This window comes from Lygodium microphyllum, chromosome 11 (assembly GCF_053477565.2).
Source record: "Lygodium microphyllum isolate KBCC chromosome 11, Lygodium_microphyllum_v1.1.10, whole genome shotgun sequence".
NCBI classification, from domain to species: domain Eukaryota; kingdom Viridiplantae; phylum Streptophyta; class Polypodiopsida; order Schizaeales; family Lygodiaceae; genus Lygodium; species Lygodium microphyllum.
Window position 1 is genome coordinate 38,710,617 of NC_141145.1, and position 22,821 is coordinate 38,733,437.

Below are 22,821 nucleotides of genomic sequence, written 5' to 3' on the forward strand. Positions count from 1 at the left end.
TCTCAAGAAATAGATGACCATTAGATATTGCAATCAAGGTATGATATTGATGAAGAAATTGGATGTCATCGTCGATGGTGCTTCAATGTCTTTATCTTTGGTTAGAGTCACTCAGATGATTTTTTTGGCTTGAGATTACGAGAGTGTTGAATCTTCAAAGAATGATTTTATTGTCGATGATTTTGTATTCATGTGCTATAGCGTGAATCTGTAGAGCTCTTCTACTTTCCATGATGTTGTTAAGTCTTGAATGTGCCATTCTTAATTTGACACCTTTCATTTCCTACATTCACTTGGTGAAGCTTTGGAGAATATCATGCAATAGATTCAAAGTCAAAAAAGAGAAATTACAAACAACTTTTTTGCATTTTACCACCATACCTTGAGCAAAAGTTGTAATCTTGCACCTTTGATCTTACCTCGCATGTAGCATTTTTCTAAAATTTGAAGGGCATTGGCTCTTGTCAATGGAAACAAAATAATATATATATATATGTATACAAGTGCTAGATTTTTTTATTTTTTGGGATCCACCAATCATAAAAATTTGGCTTGTACTCTAGCTCAACAAGAGCATCCGGGTCAGTTGGTTTTGTAGCTAGTCCATAAATATAAGTAATCATATTAGTAAGCAAGGATAATCCTGCATAGCAATTGGCAATGTGTAACTCCTCTGTAGTTAGAATCTTATCAAGCAATGGGTGATATTTCAACTTTTGTGGCAACACTAGACTCTAAGCTACGATGATAAAGCACAGTGAAGTGATGTCGTAGTAAGTTGGGTTGGATTTAGTACATCACTACTTAGTCATTGCCATAAGATGACTGCCATTATGAGCAAGATCAAGTTGATGAGAAAACCACTTTTGTAAGAATGGACTTGAGGAATTGTCCAAACAACACGATCTGATGCCATTGCTCCTTTACATCTACCACCGAGCATACCAAGGAGTCAAGAAGCTAGTAGAGAAGAAAAAGAAGATGACGAAAAGTTTCACCTTCCCTCAATTCCTAGTTTAACATACCTCTGACTCTCTCTCTCTCTCTCTCACTTGCTCTCAACAATGAAGGAAAGATAATAGAATAGAAAAAGAGAATAGAAAGATTCAATAGTTGCACTGATAGAGCTTCCATAGCATGGATGCACCAAAAGGGTAAATACAACTATGACCTCCCACCCTTATAAAGATATATTAGGGTTAGGTTAGGTCACTTCTCTAGGGTCGCACCCTTTTTTAGGATAGGTTTGTGCCCCTTTCAGGTTTTAGGGTTTGTACCCCACTTTGTGTTTTAGGCTTTGCACCCATGTGAGTTAGGATTTGCACTCTCTTTTGGGTGTCCTTCCCACTTTGTGGATCTAGGCCGATCAATCCTCATTATGCACCTAGCCTATAGTAATACAATGACAAATACATGTACATACCCTACACAACCGTTTCAGGTACAGCAAAGTGCGACAAATACAATGCAGTAGATAAATACAATGTGCAAGGGGATTAACCAGATTCTCACAAAATAATACAATCGTGATTATCTGATGTCCAATAAGTATAAAAAATAATACAAGTGCGCAAAAATAATCACTAAAGCACTTCAAAAATAATAATCTACCATAAAATAAATCAAGCAATTGCACTTTAACTTTGCTTTGAGCTTCTTTGACTTTAGCCTTCACAAAATACTCTTAACAAAAGTATGTAAGTACACTTGAGTATGTGAGTATATGTGTAGGACATAAGTGTGAGTGTGTGGGTTTGACATCTAAGTATATATGGGAGTAAGTAAGAGGGTACATATTGTCAAGAATCGCATGGTGGGGGGATTTGCTTGAGCTACTGTGCCAAACACACACTGTATACACAAGAGGAAGCTCACTCAAGATTATAAGAAGAGAGATGGAGGCCAAAACGTTTTCTTGCTTGTTTCTTCTTCTTCTTCCACACACTATACAATATACACAAAGTATAGATAAGATACAACATAAAGGAAAGTGGCCTACTAAGTCAAACAATGCATAATCGACTACACTAATCGACTGGCGCTATGTCTTTGTCAGTTGTAGGTAGGTGTAACAAACTAAATATAATAAGTGATAAGCTAGTGACCATGTGAGTATCATAATGACCACCAACGTACTAAGTGTAGACGTGCGGACCCATCTAGTCATGCGGTCCATCATCAATGTCCGCACATGTTGAGCTTGCCATCTCAACAGTCCCCCTCAAGCTCAACTCTATCGCTGCAGCTCCAAGTAAGCTTCAGAACTTTCGAAGCTTCTCTGCACCCAATGCCTTTGTGAAAATGTCAACTATCTGATCCTATGTGCTGACATATATCAAGTCAACCTCTCATGCAAGTAACTTCTCTCTCATAAAGTGGTAGTGCACCTCAATGTGTTTCATCCTAACATGGAACACTGGATTCATAGCTAGCTATATGCTGCTCATGTTGTCACAATGAATGACAACTGGACCATCTCCTTGCACATCCAAATCACCTAATAACTTTTGTAGCCATACCACCTCACATGCTGCCATAGCAGCACCTCTATACTCACCCTCTATACTCGATAAAGCAACTGTAGGTTGCTTTTTGCTACTCCATGTAACTGCTGCACTACTAAGGGAAAACATGAATCCACTTGTAGATCTTCTATCTGACATGCTACTAGCCCAATCTGCATCTGTGTATCCAAAGACCTGTACGTTGTCATCGTGTTAAGAGTTGAAGGTCTACCACTGGGGCTTTTAGTGCAGAAGAAAAGTTTAGGATTCAAGATTCGGGAAGGGAAAATGGATTGGGGTTTAATAAGATCCGGGATTTAGAAATGATTTAAGTACGGAAGAAGAGATCAAGCCTTTTCACTATGTACTTAGCATACATGAACAGAAGGAATAAGACTAACTTGATTACATCAAATGCCTCTGGATACATACATCATATCATAAAGGATATTTTTAGATTCTCAATTCATTTATGAATGTCAAATGCAAGCTCTAGTGGCAATTATTTCAAGTACATAGATGGATTTCAACCCTTTGGTTCAAGTATATTGTTGATAGATTCAAATGCATCCAAGATTTGGGCCAAAGATACATGAAATGAATTGAAAAAGTATAATTTTAGCTTCAGCCCTGTTTTAAAATAGAAAATTCCAGCCCATAATCAAGTTCAAAATGAGTGTATAAACTCAAGAGGAAGCACTTCTAATCATTCATGAACAATGTCCTAAAGTAAAGAGGTCATTTCCTTCCATTACAACCATAAAAATCCCATTTTTGCTCATAAAAATGGACCATAACAATGGGCTGCCCTGTTTATGGCTGGTTATTTCAGCCCATAACAGCCCATAAGTCTTCAATATCCTCACCCTTTGCTTGCCCCAAAGTCACTCAAGTACTTGGGTACAATTAGGGCTTCATTGGACCAAGAATAAGGTAAACAAAATGAGAGAAGTCGTGCATAAGAGCAGGCTAAATACTCTTCTCTCAGATTTCCCTCTTTTATAGACTGTTTCAGCATGCATTTTCGTCAGACCAAAGAGGCAGAGAAGTGGAGCTCTCACCATGTTTACATCTTCAGTAGTTGGGCCTGTTGATCTTCAGTTTGCATGCTCCATTTCATACACCATAGCTCCAACTCTCTCCAGTTTGCCTCAGATAGTGCAGCCCGCACTTTGCACCGAAAAATGCGCGCTACTCCCTGCTCAGCCCCTGGTCACTTTTTGACCAGCCTAGGTCACTTGCTGGTCACTTAAGTCTGTTACTCCTGGTCCCATGTGGACTTAGTGGACTTTTGGCAGTTTTTGGCATCTTTCTTGGGTTCTGACCATATTTTTGTACCTGAATTAATGTGATTTATCCTGCAGACTGTCAATTCCTTCCAGATGACCAAGTTATAGGTTCCCATAGACTTATTTTTCATAAATATACATGGTATAACTGAAAATTATATGCTAAATACAAAAGAACTTGTATAATTAAGGTGGTTATTGGATAACAATGTCTGAATTTTGTATGCAAATTTTCTCATATAACTTCCCGTGAAGCTCTTCTGTGTTCATAAGAATCCCATGATTTATATTATGAACAGTAAACTCTTTGGCATTCACCCCCTCCTAACCTGCACATCCTCCGGCATGTGCCATTTCATAAGATTACAGGTCAAGGAGGGTCTTCTTCTTCATCTTCATTCTCTAAGTCTTTTTCATCCTGCATGCCTTCAAGTAGAGGACTTATATTTAAGTCATCAAGTTCATAAGTTGAAGATTCTCTTCGTTTGAAGAGCTTGATTCGTTTCCCAGCTATTGGAATCTTTATCGTGGTCCCATCCATTTCAGCCAAAGAGTAAGTAGCATTATTATGTACTACTTTTACAATATATGGTCCAAACCATCGCTTGGCTAATTTCCTATGAGCACTATATTGATTGTCCATGCTGCTATTGTAGACAAGAACCCAATCATTCTCTTGAATAGCTCTTGGATGGAGTCGATGATGCTTGTCAAACCTCTTCTTACTCTTTAGTCTTGCTATTTTTAGCCTTTCAATGGCTGTTTTGACATCTTCTAGCCTTCTTTCAAGTTGCCTTATACGTAAAGACAACAATTCTTCTCTATTCATGCCTTCATCCCAAGGCAAGATACTCCATGTGACAATGGATTCCTCAATAGGCATAACGGGTGGCTGTCCATACATAAGTTCAGTTGGCATATATCCTATCACTGCACTATGGGTAGTTCTATCAGCCCATAATGTGAATGGTAGCATTTTAGGCCATTCCCTCAACTTCCCTTTGCATGATTTTGCTAAAGCTTTAAGAATTGGTTGATGGCCTCTTTCACTCTTACCATTGCCTTCAGGATTGTAGACTGAAGTAAGAGATAGCTTAATTCCCAATTGAGCAAAGAAATGGCGAGCCTCATCGGCATCCAATTCCCCTCTATCAGCAGTTACTTTAGCAACACATCCATACCTGCAAAATACTTCTTCAAGTAAAAATCTACAAACAGCATGAGTGGACTTTGATTACTAAATCAATAACCCATCTATAGTGAATGGATAAAGGATAGGTTGGCTAAAGCCCATCTCTATGCTTTACCATAGAATACATTTGACAAGAATGACAAGACTCAACAAAATGCTCAATGTCTTTATACATGTTTTGCCACCAAAATTTCTCTTTTATTTTAGCAAAAGTGCCCCATATGCCTCTATGACCAGCCAATAGGCTTTCATGGAATTCTTGCATGACATGTCTTTGTGTCTTTTTATCTCCTAAGACACGAACACGTGCCCTTCTTTTCTTTTTCGCATGCCTTCAAAGGTAACCATCTTTAAGAAAAAAACCATAGGCTTTTCTCTTAATTCTCTTGAACTCTTCATTAGTCCAACCTTCCTTCTTTGTCATAGTACTCAAAAATTGGCCAATTTTTAGCCAATCATCTACATAATATTATTCTTTAAAGTGTGAACAAACCATAACAAAACATGGAATATGTTGCTTACTAGCTGTCCATTGTCCTTCTTTGGTTGATTCATCCTTCCTTGCTGATGTAAAAGTTGTTTTAACAGCTGAACCTGTTGTTCTTGCTGTAATTTTTGTTGTACCTGCATTAACAGCATCATTTATAAACTCTGATTCTTCTTCATCCATCATTTCTTCTTCATCCATATATCTGGCACGTGAAAGCATGTCAGCAACTGGATTATCTCTACCTGCAATATGTTTCAAATCAGGATTTAAGGATTTAATATAGGCTATCCATCTTAACATGGCTATGTCAGGAGTGGAACAATTGGCGATCATGCCCAAGAGTGGAAGGCAATCTGTCTCAACTATAACATGTGCGCCCATGAAGTACTCCCTGTCACATTTTAATGCAGTTACTACTCCCCAAAGCTCTCTTTTAATTTGAGCATACCTTCTTTGTCATTCATTAAGAACCTTTGCTCCAAAACGGATTACATATCTGTTGCCTTCAAGGTCGTCTTGTCCAACTGCCCATCCTATTCCAATAGGACTTGTGTCTATTGTGAGTATAATGGGTTGTCCATTAGAGTAGTTAGCCCTCTTTAAAGTGGGGGCTGAAATCAGCATTTTCTTGAGTTTCCGAATAGCCTGAGTGTGTTCTTTTGTCCATAGAAACCTTTGGCCTTTTCTTAGAAGCTGATAAAGACTTTCAACAACATGGGCAAAATGTGGAATCCAAATAAGGTAGAAGACACATGCACCAAGAAATCTTCTCAGCTCTGAAACATTTGTACATTCTTCTTGCATTTTGCCGATAGCATCTATTTTGGATGGAGAAGGCTTTCGGCCATATGGACCATACATATGTCCGACCACAAGGACTTCTTCGACTCCAAAAACAAATTTAGCTCCTGAAAGAGTAAGATGGACTTCTTCCAATTTAGACAAGATTTGAGCACAATCATTAATATGGTTAGAGACAAACTTTCGACATCCAAGTTCATTGAGTTCTTCATTTTTCTCATGAACTTCACATCCTTTGATTGGAACATCGTCAAGAAAAGGAAGAGTCAATTGAGGAATATAATCCCTCAATACTTTATGCATAGCATTCATCATGTGAGCTACTGAATTTATAGCCCCTTGAGGTAGAGTACGCATGCAGACTAGGCCAAGAGGCGTCTTCATTGTGGTAATGTCACGGCTTTCCAAAGCAAGTTGAAATTGGTCGTAGCCTGAATATAAGTCTCCCATGGAATAGATTGCCCTACCTGCAAAAGCTTCAGCAAACTCATCCACAATTGGTCCTGATCCAACATTTCTAATAGTGACTTTATTGACGGGTTGTAAATCTTGAATGAATCGTAAAGATCCATTCTTCTTAGGTACGGTAAACCAACGGTTGGAATATGGAGCTGAATATGGCTCCAATATTCTCATTTTAATCTTTTCATTTAAAAGTTCCAATAACTTAGGCAAATGAGCCCTTGGAACTGGAATTGGTTTAAGATTCCAAGGCACATGTGGGACCGTAAAAATTACCATTGGTGCCACAATGCTTGGATCCACACAGCCAACTTCATGTGGCTGAAATGAAAAGGCTTTACCATGGTTCTTTAACATCTGCATGAAGATTTGCTTTTCAGTCGGCAAGAGAAAAGAATCTTCACCAATTTTCAGCTTTTGTAAACTTTCTGTTGTAAACTGCTGACCAATATCTTTAGGATCACGAAGGCTTGGTTGTTTGGATACCCTTTCTACCAATCCTTCGCTTTCAGGTAGTAGAGGAGTAGCTACCGGCTTGACCTTCTTATCAATTGTTTTATACTTTGTTTCTACTCTTGCTTCATCCTTGTTTGGCTGTCCAAAAGCTTCATAATCGGCAAGTTCTTGAATTATGTCATACATATCCAATGTACATACCTGTATGGACTGATTTTTAGCTTGATTTTCTGCATGAATGGCTGTATAAATTTCAGCCATTGTATCATTATAATTCAGCCCATAAAATAGTCCTGAAATTCCTTCATCTTTAGGTAAAACATCAATTTGCTTCAGCTCTTGCTCCATATGACTTAAATACTTTCTTTCAGCCCTGTTCATGAAAACTGTTTATAACAGCCCACACCATTGGCTGAAAAAACCCGCAAATCAGCTTTTGACCTTGCCTCCTTCATATGTGGAGGCAATTTTTTGTGACATGATGCACTGCCATAGCCTCCACTTATAGCAGCGCTACCCGAAAACCCTTAAATTCTCGGGCATTAGGAGGAATAGGATGATCTCTCAATCGATCCCTATTCCGATGGTGATTAACACAGACAGTTAGAAATTGAACAGCTTTATCATTATCCTTGCTTCTTATCCGAGCATATGATGAACCATCATCAAGAGCCTTTGTCTCTAAACGAGACTCGGAAATAAATGGTTGTCCAAGAATGATAGGATAACTGCAGGAATCTTGAACAAAGAAATGAAATTCATCTTTTACATTACTAATAGTAACTTGTACATAAGGACATGCTGCATAAAGATCTCCAGAAGAGTTATTGGCTGCCTTCATGCGCCATCCTGGGTCCACATCAATGGGCCATCCACCATTCTCATAGAGACTTCTTGACATAACATTAATTTCCAATCCATGGTCTATGCATGGAGTTTCTTTCTCACTGATTTTAACAACAGTTTCAGTAGTCGCCCTAACCCAATGGGTACGGAAATAGTAACTACTAGGAATAAAGTGAGTTTCACTTTCTTCTTGCATATTGTGAAGGAGAGTCTCTTTCTTATACATGGGCTATACTTTAGATTGAGAAGTTCCCACCATTATGGCTTCTTCAGCTTCTGCTTCATAAATGTCTTCATCTTTGGCTTCTATGGCTGCAATCAATTCTTTGATTGCCTCCAATCGAATCCCTTGAGTTTTCAGCCTCTCTTCATCCTGCAAATACACATGAAGTACTTGCAAAAAAGCATGTACAGATTCTTCAGTTTTCTCACCAACATATTGTCTTTTTCGTTTAATTACATCAATTATTACATCATAAAATCCTCATTTTGCAATATCGAGAATTTCACCTAATGTAAATTCAATTCTACTTCCAAGAATCCTTTCTTCTAGGATCCGTTGCGGTGTCTATGTCAGACTGCAACTTGTAATTGGGATGTTTTCTTTTTCTTTTTCCTTCTATCTTCTTTGCTTGAGGGGCATCTCCCATGTCAAATTCTGGTGGCGGCGGATTTTCAGCAGCCTTCTGTTGGTTTGGTTTACTTCTTATTATACATTTAGTTGGTCCTGAAGAAGAAGGACTGGCAACATCTTCATCTCTTCTTCTCTTTTCTTCTATCATGGCTTCTTGATTATTAATTTCAGCTAACTGGGCAAAAGCTGAAAATGAATCCACAGGCTCGGACCATCCGGTTCTCCCTCGAATACATTGACTGGCAGTGGTTAAATCATCCTTAGTTGCCTTGCCTTGCTCCATGCGTTCCAAGGCCTGCGTCCACACTTTAGATTTTGCATTAGTTTTACATGCTTTAAAATTTTCATTAGTTGGCTCAATTTGCAACCCATAAGTTGCAGCATCAACAGCTGCATAGGTCGTTCTTGTTGCCAAATCCTCCAATCTTTTCTTCATGCCACCGTTACCAAAGTTTGGCTCAAGAGGAAACCCGGTTTTGGTTGCATGAATTTTACCATCCTTCCAAAAGACTAATTTTTGTGCTTCAGCTTCACGGAATGCACCGCACTCCCTCTTGTCATGCTAAAGGCTATCACACCAAATGCAGCGTCTTTTGAAGCCTTCTCGTGCAGGCCTTTGGGCAGTTGACCGACCCCTTTCTTCTACTTTTACATCAAGCCTTTCTACTTTAGAATTAATTTCTGTTAAATTAAGATGGAGATCCCACATGCTTTTAATTAGCTCGTCCATGACATCCTTCTTTGGAGAAGGAACAGCGGAATTTCTTGATTGCTCGATCATAGAGACAGGAGGACGAGAAACTAGAATAGGCTCCTTCATAGATTCAGTTGTTGGGGGGGTTGATCCCCATCTTAGACGCAATTGCTCTCTTCGAGCAATCATATTAACTGCTTTAGTGACATCACTCCAAGCAGTTTTCAATCCCGACTTAGAGTCAGGGTCTTCAAGTCGATTAGTCAATTTCTCCTGAAGAGAAGAATCTGCAGTCTTTAAAAATAATTCAATCTTTTGACTTTCCATACCTTGTTGGTCATCATCAGGATCTAGTTGGGCAAATTTGCTTTCAAATTCTCGATGAAGAGCAGTAGCAGTTAGACCCTTATTGGGCCTTTCGACCCATTCGGTGAAGACTTTCTTTGTCATAAGGCCAGAGTCTTCAAGGAAAAATTCTTCTCGAAGAGCCTTCTTGAACACAGTCCATCCAGCATCTTTTTGGAAAAGACCATGAATTCGGTCCTAGAGACCATGCATAGCCAGGCGAGCAAAGTAACGGCTCCAGGCATGTTGAGGAACTCCAAAGAAGACCATCTTGTTAGTGTAGAGGCGGATAAAAGAGGACACATTTTGTCCATTAAATTGCTTGAGCTCATGCCCAATTGCTTCTAAGGCCTTAATGGCAGCAGCATCAATCCGCTCTTCTTCTTGTCTCTGTTGTTGTTGCAATTGCAACTGCTGCTGAAATTGCAGTTGTTGTTGTTGGCTCTCTTGCATTAGACGAACCAACTGCTGCAAAGCATCCCCTCCCGAACTTGATGATTCTCCCATTGGACTTCTTCTTCCGTAGCGGACCTTCACATCGGGTTCACCACTGTCATCACGTTAAGAGTTGAAGGTCTACCACCGGGGCTTTTAGTGCAAAAGAAAAGTTTAGGATTCAAGATTCGGGAAGGGAAAATGGATTGGGGTTTAATAAGATTCGGGATTTAGAAATGATTTAAGTACGGAAGAAGAGATCAAGTATTTTCACTATGTACTTAGCATACATGAACAGAAGGAATAAGACTAACTTGATTACATCAAATGCCTCTGGATACATACATCATATCATAAAGGATATTTTCAGATTCTCAATTCATTTATGAATGTCAAATGCAAGCTCTAGTGGCAATTATTTCAAGTGCATAGATGGATTTCAACCCTTTGGTTCAAGTATATTGTTGATAGATTCAAATGCATCCAAGATTTGGGCCAAAGATACATGAAATGAATTGAAAAAGTATAATTTTGGCTTCAGCCCTGTTTTAAAACAGAAAATTCCAGCCCATAATCAAGTTCAAAATGAGTGCATAAACTCAAGAGAAAGCACTTCTAATCATTCATGAACAATGTCCTGAAGTAAAGAGGTCATTTCCTTCCATTACAACCATAAAAATCCCATTTTTGCTCATAAAAATGGACCATAACAGTGGGCTGCCCTGTTTATGACTGGTTATTTCAGCCCATAACAGCCCATAAGTCTTCAATATCCTCACCCTTTGCTTGTCCCAAAGTCACTCAAGTACTTGGGTACAAGTCGGGCTTCATTGGACCAAGAATAAGGTAAACAAAATGAGAGAAGTCGTGCATAAGAGCAGGCTGAATACTCTTCTCTCAGATTTCCCTCTTTTATAGACTGTTTCAGCATGCATTTTTGTCAGACCAAAGAGGCAGAGAAGTGGAGCTCTCACCATGTTTACATCTTCAGTTGGGCCTGTTGATCTTCAGTTTGCATGCTCCATTTCATGCACCATAGCTCCAACTCTCTCTAGTTTGCCTCAGACAGTGCAGCCCGCATTTTGCGCCGAAAAATGGGGGCTGCTCCCTGCTCAGCCCCTGGTCACTTTTGACCAGCCTAGGTCACTTGCTGGTCACTTAAGTCTGTTACTCCTGGTCCCATGTGGACTTAGTGGACTTTTGGCAGTTTTTGGCATCTTTCTTGGGTTCTGACCATATTTTTGTACCTGAATTAATGTGATTTATCTTGCAGACTGTCAATTCCTTCCAGATGACCAAGCTATAGGTTTCCATAGACTTATTTTTCATAAATATACATGGTATAACTGAAAATTATATGCTAAATACAAAAAAACTTGTATAACTAAGGTGGTTATTGGATAACAATGTCTGAATTTTGTATGCAAATTTTCTCATATAACTTCCAGTGAAGCTCTTCTGTGTTCATAAGAATCCCATGATTTATATTATGAACAGTAAACTCTTTGACAACGTCCTTACCTGCCTCATAAAAAAGTCCATAATGTAAAGTGGACTTCACATACCTCAATATACGTCTAACTGCATCCAAATGAGGCTTTCTAGGCATCTACATAAACTAACTGACAAGGCAATAGCATAGCTCAAGTCTGACCTTGTGATAGTCATGTAAATCAAACTCCCTACTATCCTCCTTAACATAGTAGGGTCTTCTATCTCATCTCCAACATCAGCACTCAGCTTCACATTTTGCTCCATTGGTACTGAAAGAGGCTTACATGCTGTCATACCATACTTGGATAACATATCCAAGCCATACTCCCTTTGGGATAGCCATATACCATCATCACATCTGATCACCTCAATACTAAGAAAGTATCTCAGCTCACCCAAATCTTTCATCTCAAACTTCTTCTTCAAGAAGTCCTTAACTTTAGCAATCCCATTGTCACTGTCACCTGTAATAATCAAGTCATCCACATAGATGACTATGATGACCAACCCTACATCTCCCTTTCTCACATAAAGTGAGTGATCAACATCAGAAATACAAAATCCAATATTGACAAGATACTCTCTAATCTTGTCAGACCATGCTTTAGGTGCTTGCTTCAGCCCATAGAGCGCCTTCTTTAACCTGCACACATATGTGGGATGCTCTAAATTCTCATAACCTGCTGGCTGCTCCATATACACTTCTTCTTGCAATTCAACATGCAAGAAGGCATTCTTAACATCCATTTGTTGCAAACTCCAACCTTTGGCTGCTGCCAAGGTAATCACACCCCTAACAGTTGCCATCCTAGCAACTGGACTGAATGTCTCGTCATAATCTACGCCATATGTTTGAGCATAGCCTTTTGCAACTAGCCTAGCCTTATACCTACTAACTGAACCATCTGCATTATGCTTGACTTTTTAAACCCACTTACAGCCAATAGCTTTCTTACCCTTATGTAAGGGTACCAAATCCCAAGTCTTATTGGCTTCTAATGTAGCCATATCCTCATCCATTGTTGCATCCCAATGAGCATGACCAGCAGCATCCTCAAAACAAGTGGGCTCAACATCCTCAACTGGTTTCACTATATAAGCATAATGGTGAGCTACATAACCTTCAAAACCAGATCTTTTAACAGGATATCTGACCCTGCTAGATCTGCGTACCACCAGATCACTCAATGAAGCCTTTACATTACTATGAGCTTGTCAAGATTGTGGGAGAGAAGGAAGGAGTCTCACTTGTAGCTTTCTTGCTTGCACAATGGGGGAATACACACAAGGGTGGAGGCTGAAAAACAGTTTTTCTCTTCTTAGTTGTGGAAGCCAAAAGAACTCAAGTACAAAGAAATAGAAGAACCCTAGATATGGGTCTCAAACCAAACTCAACTAACTAAGGTGGCATACTAACTGAGCCACGAACTAGAGTAGATAAGGATAGCTGTCATGTAGCTATTATTCAGGGGCGGTGTGCCAACCGCATCTGCAACTGACAAGTCGGTGACATAAATACACAACGGTCACCCTGGCGTATCACGAGTGGAGCTCGATATCTCAACACTCCCCCTCGAGCTCAATCCCAATTCCTGCACACCAAGCAGGTCTCTGAACTTGCGCAGCTTCTCTGTGCCCAATGCCTTCGTGAATATGTCAGCTACCTGATCCTGTGTGCTGACATAAACTAGATCAATAAGACCTAGTAAAACCCTCTCTCGCACATAGTGATAATGCACCTCAATGTGCTTTGTTCTAGCATGATAGACTGGGTTATTTGCCAAGTGTATACTACTCATGTTGTCACAATAAATGACAACTGGCCCATCTGTAGACTGATGCATATCATAAAGTAGCTTATGCAACCAAGCTACCTCACATGCAGCCATTGTTGCACCCCTGTACTCAGCCTCTGTGCTCGACAAGGCAACTGTAGGCTGTTTCTTGCTGCTCCAAGTGACTGCAGCACTCCCAAAAGAGAACACATATCCACTGGTAGATCGTCTATCAGAAATACTACTAGCCCAATCAGCATCAGTGTATCCATGCAACTGTATCTGAACCCCAGTCTCATAAAATAGTCCATACTGCAATGTGGACTTCACATACCTGAGTATGCGTCTAGCCGCATCCAAATGTGGTTTCCTTGGAGCCTGCATAAACTGACTTACCAATCCAACAGCATAGCTCAAATCTGGCCTGGTAATAGTCATATAAATCAAGCTTCCTACTATGCATCTGTACATAGTAGGGTCTTCCAGAAGCTCACCTGCATCTGCGCTCAGCTTCACATTCTGCTCCAAAGGAACTGAAATAGGCTTACAGCCTGTCATCCCATATTTGGACAGCATGTCCAATCCATACTGCCTCTGCAAGAGCTGTATCCCACTTGGTGATCTAATCACCTCAATGCCCAAGAAATAACGCAGCTCTCCCAAATCCTTCATCTCAAACTTCTGCTTCAATAGCATTTTCACATGAAGGATATCTTCATCACTGTCACCTGTCATAATCAAATCATCAACATAAATGACAAGTAGCATAATACCTTTCTCTGTTTTCTCACATAAAGTGAGAAATCCGCCTTGGAAATCTGAAAGCCAATAGTGACAAGATACTGTCCTATCTTGTCAGACCATGCTCTAGGTGCTTGTTTCAAGCCATACAAGGCTTTCTTCAACCTGCAAACAAACTCAGGATGAACAGCATGCACATAACCTGGTGGCTGCTCCATATAGACCTCTTCTTGCAAATCACCATGCAAGAAGGTATTCTTTACATCCATCTGATGTAAAGACCATCCCTTTGATGCAGCCATAGCAATGACTGCTCTTACGGTTGCCATCCTTGCAACCGGACTGAATGTTTCTTCATAGTCAATGCCATATGTTTGTGCATACCCCTTGACTACTAATCTTGCCTTGTATCTGTTCACAGAACCATCAGCATTGTGCTTCACCTTATAAACCCACTTACAACCAATTGCATTCTTACCTTTAGGCAAAGGTACCAATTCCCATGTAGCGTTTGCTTCCAAGGCATCCATGGCTTTCCCCCATTTTTCTTTTCCCATGGCTTGCTCAAAAGAAGTGGGTTCTGGTTCCTGTATCACCTTGACCATATATGCATAGTGAATGGCTGTAAATCCATCATATTTCAGCCTATCCACAGGATACCTAACTCTGGTAGACCTACGCAAAGTGGGTTCACTCCCAGGTGCTCTCAAAACATCCTTGGTCTTTCTTACTCCAGGTGTAACAATAGAAGGAATACCCAACTCATCATCAATACTCTGTTCTGAGCCACTGGATTCACCATCCACATAAGAGTGACCTGCATTCACATCAAACATGGGCTGATCAACCTTCTCTTTTCCTTTTCGTGATACCTGCATACCACTATCTGTATTACTTTGAGAAGATTCTCCTGATCTCAATCTGCCTGTCCATGGCGAAGAATGTGAACCACTGCTAGAGGACGCTCCAGGTCCACTAATATTTTGTCACTGCTGCTATGAATTCTATGCAGCATTACCATTTTGTGCATCTACATCATCAATCACATTTACTGGTTTATACCAACTACTCATCTCATCAAAAACAACATCTCTGCTCACTGTAAACTTACAAGTAGAAGGGTTATAGCATCTATACCCTTTTTGCTGCAGAGAGTAACCAATAAAGATGCACTTCTCAAATTTTGGATCCAACTTGGATCTCAACTCATCTGGCACATGTACATAGGCAATGCAACCAAAAATTCTCAAATGAGAAATATCTGGTTTCCTACCAGTATACCTCTCCTCTAGAGTCATCCCATATATTGCTGCAGTGGGAGTCCTGTTCATTATATAGACTGTTGTAGCAACTGCTTCAGCCCAGTAAAAATCTGGCAAGTCTTTTTCGTTGAGCATAGCACGAGATACCTCTCCAATATGCCTGTTTTTCCTTTCTGCAATTCCATTTTGTTGTGGGGTATGACTGCATGAATATTGCTGCTTTATGCCATGCTCCTGCAGGAACCTTGCAAACTCATTTGAGAGGTACTCTCCCCCTCCATCTGACCTCAGGCATTTTATTTGCAGACCTGTTTCTTTTTCAGCCATAGCTTTAAGGGTTTTGAAATGCCCAAAAACTTCACTTTTCTTTTTCATAAAATACACCCAAATTTTTCTGCTATAGTCATCAATAAAAGTGACAAAATAATGACAGCCTCCAAGAGATGCAGCTTTAGTAGTCCACACATCAGAGTGGATTAATTCCAATGGCTTCTCACTCTCTTGAACATGTCTAGGAAATGGTTTCCTTGCCTGTTTTCCAAACTGATAGGCTTCACATACCTTATGCATTTTTGCAACCTTGAATTTTGGCAATCCTGCAACAATATTTTGGGCCTGCATTGATTTAAGTCGCTGTACATTAACATGACCAATGCGTTTATGCCAGATATCAATATCTGCAACTACACCGGTCCCATGTGCAAACATTGCTGCACTCAATTCAGACATGTCTGCATCCAACGTAAACATTCTGCCCTTCTTCTTTCCTCTTGCTATCAAGCGACCTTTATTTTTCATATCCTCAACAAAGCATCCATGAGGATTAAATCTGACCTGCAAGCCCTGCTCAACCATTTGACCGACAGAAACCAGATTCTTGGTGATATTCGGGACATGAAATACATCGGATAGGTATTTCTTTTTCCCATCCTGCATAGACAAGGGAATTTTTCCAATCTGCACAATAGGATGTGCAGTATCATCACCAGTCTCCACAAATCCTGGTTTTTCCATTTTCCTTGCATCCTCCATCCATTCTGCATGACCTGTCATGTGGTTTGATGCACCTGAGTCAACATACCATACATCATTGCTTTCTTCTGCACTTGCCACAGAATTGTTCATGTGCTGCACCATGAGCAAATGCTCATTTCTGTCATCACCCTGTCTGCTAGAAGATGCATAATTCCCTTGTTGCAGTTTTCCATTCATGATGTCATTCTGCTTTTTATAGCAGTCTTTAGCCATATGACCCATTTTACCACAGTAGTAGCATTCAACATTACTGTTTGCATTTTGACCTCTTTGCCATCCACCACGACCTCTTTGGCTCCCCCTGCCTCTAGAGTTACCACGTCCTCCTCCATAGGACTGGTTTTCTTGAGTTTGCTGCATATTCTGATTTCTACCACGGCCTCCAAATCGGCCTCCTCTACCTCTGCCTCTACCTCTTCCAGCATTTAAGTAGAAGACAGCTTCTTTTGAAGTTCCTCCTGAAGAAGATGCACCACCATTTCTCTGTTCCTCAGAAATTAGAAGAGCAATCAACTCCTCAAAATCAGGAAATCTTTCACGAACTGAAATGGATGTCCGAAACTGTGCATAATCCTTTCCTAGACCATTCAAGGTCACAGAAACTAAATCATCATCTTCCACTAGTGACCCAATGGAAGCAAGTGCATCTGCAATCTTCTTCACCTTCATATGGTAGTCGTTGATGCTCATATTTTCTCTTTGCACATTGTGCAACTCTTGCTTGAGCTGCATTTTCCTGGCTTGCGTATTTGTGCTATACATTTTTGACAAAGTATCCCATGCCTCCTTTGGCGTACTTGCATCCTGAATATGCACAATCATAGAGTCTGAAATGCTGATAGACAGCCAATACATAACTTTTCTGGCTCTCTCATGCCATGCTTTAAATGCTTGCATTTGCTGTTGATTGGGAACATCAGGAAGAACTGGTTCTTCTTCATTTCCTGCAACAAATTCCCAATATCCTTTTCCCATAAGGAAATTCGTCATTCTAAACTTCCATGCTTGGAAGTTGTTCTTGTCAAGCTTTTCAGTGACAATCTGTGAAAGAGAATCAGATGCCATTATAGAAGACTGCAAAAAATTCTATCACTGCAAAAACCACAACTTCACCCTCACAAGGGAAAATCCGCAAAACTGGCGAAAGTAGTATTTGACCACACAGTCACTTCCTAGTGACGATTTTGCATCAACAGGCAACAAGGATGATTCTGTAACTCCCAATGTCTCTGCGCACAAGCATACAATGCAATTTTTACAGTAACTATTCACCGACCTGTAGAACAGTGGCTGCACAGCATAAAACCGGGCTTTTTCCTGAGTGCGTGCAGAAAACTTCCGCCTCCAAAACAGGCCCCGAAATGGCCTCAAATAAAAAAAACAAGGTCGTCGAGGGCTAAAGCCCATCCCCGCAGCATATACTGCCCTCTTGCTTCACGGCGAAGGGCGTCTCAACCTAAGACAATGCACTCCTGCAATTTCCAGCTGTGCTACCTGCAGAGATCTGCTCCCAAAACAGAAAATGAAAGCAACACTGCTCCTCTTACCAGAACACCGCGAGCTTGGCTTGCTTTCTTGAGCTCCTTACCATGAACAAGGCTCTGATACCATGTCAAGATTGTGGGAGAGAAAGAAGGAGTCTCACTTGTAGCTTTCTTGCTTGCACAATGGGGGAATACACACAAGGGTGGAGGCTGAAAAACAGTTTTTCTCTTCTTAGTTGTGGAAGCCAAAAGAACTCAAGTACAAAGAAATAGAAGAACCCTAGATATGGGTCTCAAACCAAACTCAACTAACTAAGGTGGCATACTAACTGAGCCACGAACTAGAGTAGATAAGGATACCTATCATGTAGCTATTATTCAGGGGCGGTGTACCAACCGCATCTGCAACTGACAAGTCGGTGACATAAATACACAACGGTCACCCTGGCGTATCACGAGTGGAGCTCGATATCTCAACAGAGCTCTCTGTACACCTAGTGTCCTGACTGAAGGAATGCCAAGCTCATCATCCAAACTCTCCAAACCACTAGAATCTCCATCAAACCACAAATGACTGGTAGATGCATCATTACCATCCAGCACTTTCTTCTTTCCTTTTTCCTTCCCTACAACACTTATAGATCCACCTAAAGATATGGGGCTACTCCTTAGTCTCCCAAACCAAGGGCTCACTGTAGGTGTAGTACCAAATGATGTTTTTAGTCCACTAAGACTCTGTGATTCTTGTTTATCTTTCTGCACATAGCTGTCCTGATCATTATCATCATCCAAAACATCACCAGCATGTATATACCAACTTCCCATCTCATCAAAGATAACATCCCTGCTCACTCTGAACTCACATGTGACAGGGTTATAATAGCGATACCCTTTCTACTCTAAAGAGTATCCAATAAAAACACATTTTTCTGCCTTTGGATCAAGCTTCTTCCACAACTCATCTGGCACATGAATGTATGCAACACAGCCAAATACCTTCAAGTGTGATACATCAGGCTTCTTGCCAGTAAAGCATTCTTCAGGAGTCATCCCATGAAGTGCAGCTATGGAAATTCTGTTCATAATGTAAACAGCAGTATGGACAGCCTCAGACCAAAAATGTTTGGACATATTCTTTTCAGTCATTAATGCCCGTGCAACTTCTATAATATGCATGTTTATTCTTTCTGCAACACCATTTTGATGTGGGGTATACCTGCAAGTAAATTGCCTCTTTATCCCATGAGTTCTCAAGAAGCCATTGAACTCATTAGAGAGGTACTCTCCCCTCCATCTGATCTCAAGCACTTTACTTTTAAGCCTGTTTTTGTTTCAACAACTGCCTTAAAAGATTTGAAGTGCTCAAACACATCACTTTTTTCCTTCATGAAGTATACCCATAACTTCCTTGAACATTCATCAATAAATGTGACAGTGACAAAGTATTTGCTGCCACCAAGAGATACATTATGTGTAGGCCCTCAAACATCTGTATGCACTACATCAAGTATTTTTCTACTCACTTCTCTGTCATGCGTGAAGGGTTTTCTTGCCTGCTTATTACCAAACTGGCATACTTCACAGACTTTATGCAATTCTGCAACTCTAAATGAAGGCAACACTGTAACCAATCCTCTAGACTGCATTAATTTCAGCCTTTGCACATTTGCATGTCCAATAGGTTTATGCCATATTTCAATATCTGCAACTATTCCTTTTCCTTTAGCATACATAGCAGCATCCATTGTAGGAATTCCAGCATCTAAAGTGAACATTCGGCCAACTCTACTTCCTTTTGCAACCAACCTACACTTATCATTAAAGTCTTCTACAAAATGACCTTTTGCATTGAATCGGACATGCAACCCCTGCTCTACCATTTGGCCAACAGACACTAGATTCTTTGTAATTGAAGGCACATGTAAAACATCTGTCAGACTCTTTGTCTAATCATCATACAAGGACAAGGGAACCTTTCCAATGTGTGAAATTGGGTGGCATGAATCATCACCCGTCTGCACATAACCTGGGTTTTGTAAGTCCTGCATCTCTCCAGACCATTCAACATGACTGGTCATATGATTAGATGCACATGAATCGACATACTATACATCATCATGTGTCCCCTTTCTTGTAACTGCATTCATCATATGCTCCATAACACATACGCTCATTTTTGTCTTCATTCTGTCGTGAAGACGATGCATAATTTCGTTGCTACAATTTACCACTGTAAATATCATCCTTCTTTATATAGCAATAGGCTGCAATATGGCCTGTTTTGCCACAATAATGGCAAATAATAGCAAAATTTCCAGAACCTCTACTCTGGCATCCACCTCTTCCTCTAGAGCTCCCCCTACCTCTAAAGTTTCCTTTACTTCCAGAAACCTGCATTTCACCAAACTGTAGATTGAACCTGTTTTGCTGGTTATCGCCAACACGTCCCATACCACGGCTTCTCAAAGAGGATCTACCACGTCCCCTTCTTGAACTCGAGTAAAATGCTTGGACCTATTCACCATTTCTTTCAGACGAATCACCCTGCATATTGATCTCTTCAGTAATCATGAGAGAGATCAACTCATCAAAATCTGGAAATGGCTTCCGTACATATACTGAAGTAACAAATGATTTCCATGTCTTCTTATTGTTAAGGCCACTCAGAGTGGATGAAATCAAATCATCATCATCCGGCATTGCATCAATCGCTGCCAAAGCATCTGCAATGTTTCTCACCTGCAACACATACTCATTGACAGACATTTTTTCTTTTTTCAAGGCATTCAACTCTTGCTTGAGTTGAATCTTTCGTGCCTTTGTATTTATTGAAAACATGCTCTCAAATATTGTCCAAGCTGCATGTGAAGTTTCTACATTCCTGATATGTCCCAACATAGTATTATCAATGACTACAGATAGCCTAGTGCGCAGATCGGATGATGTACGCGTACGCTCACGTAGTGAATGTCGGAAGGTCCCCAAGAACAATAGAACTCTACTTTTTGCACAAATTACAAGGTAAAAAGCATGAACGACATGAACAAGAGACCAATTGGGTGCAATCTCCCCCCATGCCTTGTGTGAGCGCTCCACAAAGCATGTATTTTATGTATTATTCATCTTCAAGCTCAAATAATAGCCCAAATTACAAAATAGCAAGTTTTTAGCTTTTGAGTTTGCTTTAACACAAAATAGGAATAAAGCTAATGGACGGTGCCCAAAGAGTCTTGCACGCCCAATACAATGTCCAAGTAGAAATAACATAATCGTGAGCACATACGCATACAAAATAATAATAAATATCCAACGCCTCAATAAATAGGCGTCATGCCTAAGGTATGCGCCCATCAAAATATAATCAATAAATTGAATACTCGCTATCCTCCAATGCTTTCCTCCGCCACTGCTGCTATCTCTACACATCAACTGAAGCATTCACAATCGTTAGTACAATAATACAATTAAACCAACAAAAGTAAATACCTAGCAGTCTTCAGCTACATAAATAAATCAACTGGTTAGAAATTAATCCTAACCTTAATTTATTACGAGTGCGCACTCTAATTTTTAAACGTTTATTAATTTAATATGCATTTTGCAAAATCACCCGCTATGGAATCACCCATGTACACACTAAATTAATGAAACGCCCGAAAAGGACAAGCGTCCCCATCAACTTCTCGTACAAAGAATCCACTTTGTGTATGAGCCCTGGTCATCAAAGTTTACGTAATCCACCGTAAAACCTCACGGAATCCACCGTGAAATATGCCTCCTGGCATCATACCCCCAGGGTGGGATAACAATTGACCTCAATTGCTATTAGCTCAATGTGGAGCTAACAGAGTGGGGAAAGCATTTAAGTCTCTAACGTGCATCCATTGTGCTTCTTCTACAGGATGGTTCTTAAATTTAACTAGATATCTAGAATATCTTCGGCCAGTTCTAGTGGTCATAAAATCAGTATCTATGATAGCTTCAGGTTCAAGTATTTCAGTCTCTTCCTCTAACAAAGGTGGGTTTTCATAAACAGGGTGTACAGGTAATTGGCCTCTAAAGGGTCTTAATAAACTAATGTGAAATGTGTTGTGAATTTTCCAGTGAAGTGGTAATTCTAACTTGAATGCATTGTCATTAATTTTATGAATGATCCTAAATGGTCCATAGAATCTAAGGGCTAATTTAACAACTGGGTGTCTATCTACACTTTGTAGTCTACGTTTTTCTATTCTCAACCAAACATAGTCATCAACTTTGAAATTCATTGCTTGTCTTTTCTTATTCGCTTGTTTGGTATATGATTGCTGGGCTTTGGCAATCATGTCTTTAACTTCATCAAAAATAGTATTATGCATAGTAGCAATATCATCAGCACTCTGAATTCTATTTGACAAAGATGCAACTGTGTAGATAATCTATAACCATAAATAACTTCAAACGGTGCTTTCTTTGTAGATGTGTGTGGTGTATTGTTATATGCAAACTGTAATAAATGCAAATGTGTATCCCATGTCTGAGTTTTAGAAATAGTATAAGCACGTAAAAGATCTAGAATAGTGCTATTAGTAGCTTCTGTTTGTCCATTAGTTTCAGGATGAAATGCAGATGAGAAATCAATTTTTGTGCCTAGGTTAGCAAACAGAGTAATCCAAAAGTTGTTACAAAATCTAGAATCACGATCTGAAATAATTTTCAAAAACAATTGTGCCGCTTGTGATGCTGTTAAAGTTTTTTTACATGGAATGAAATATGCTTGTTTACTAAACCTATCTACTGCTGTCCAAATCATATCATGGTTAGATTTAGTATTAGGTAAACCAGTAATAAAATCCATAGAAATTTGTTCCCATAGTCTAGACGCAATAGACAAAGGCATAAG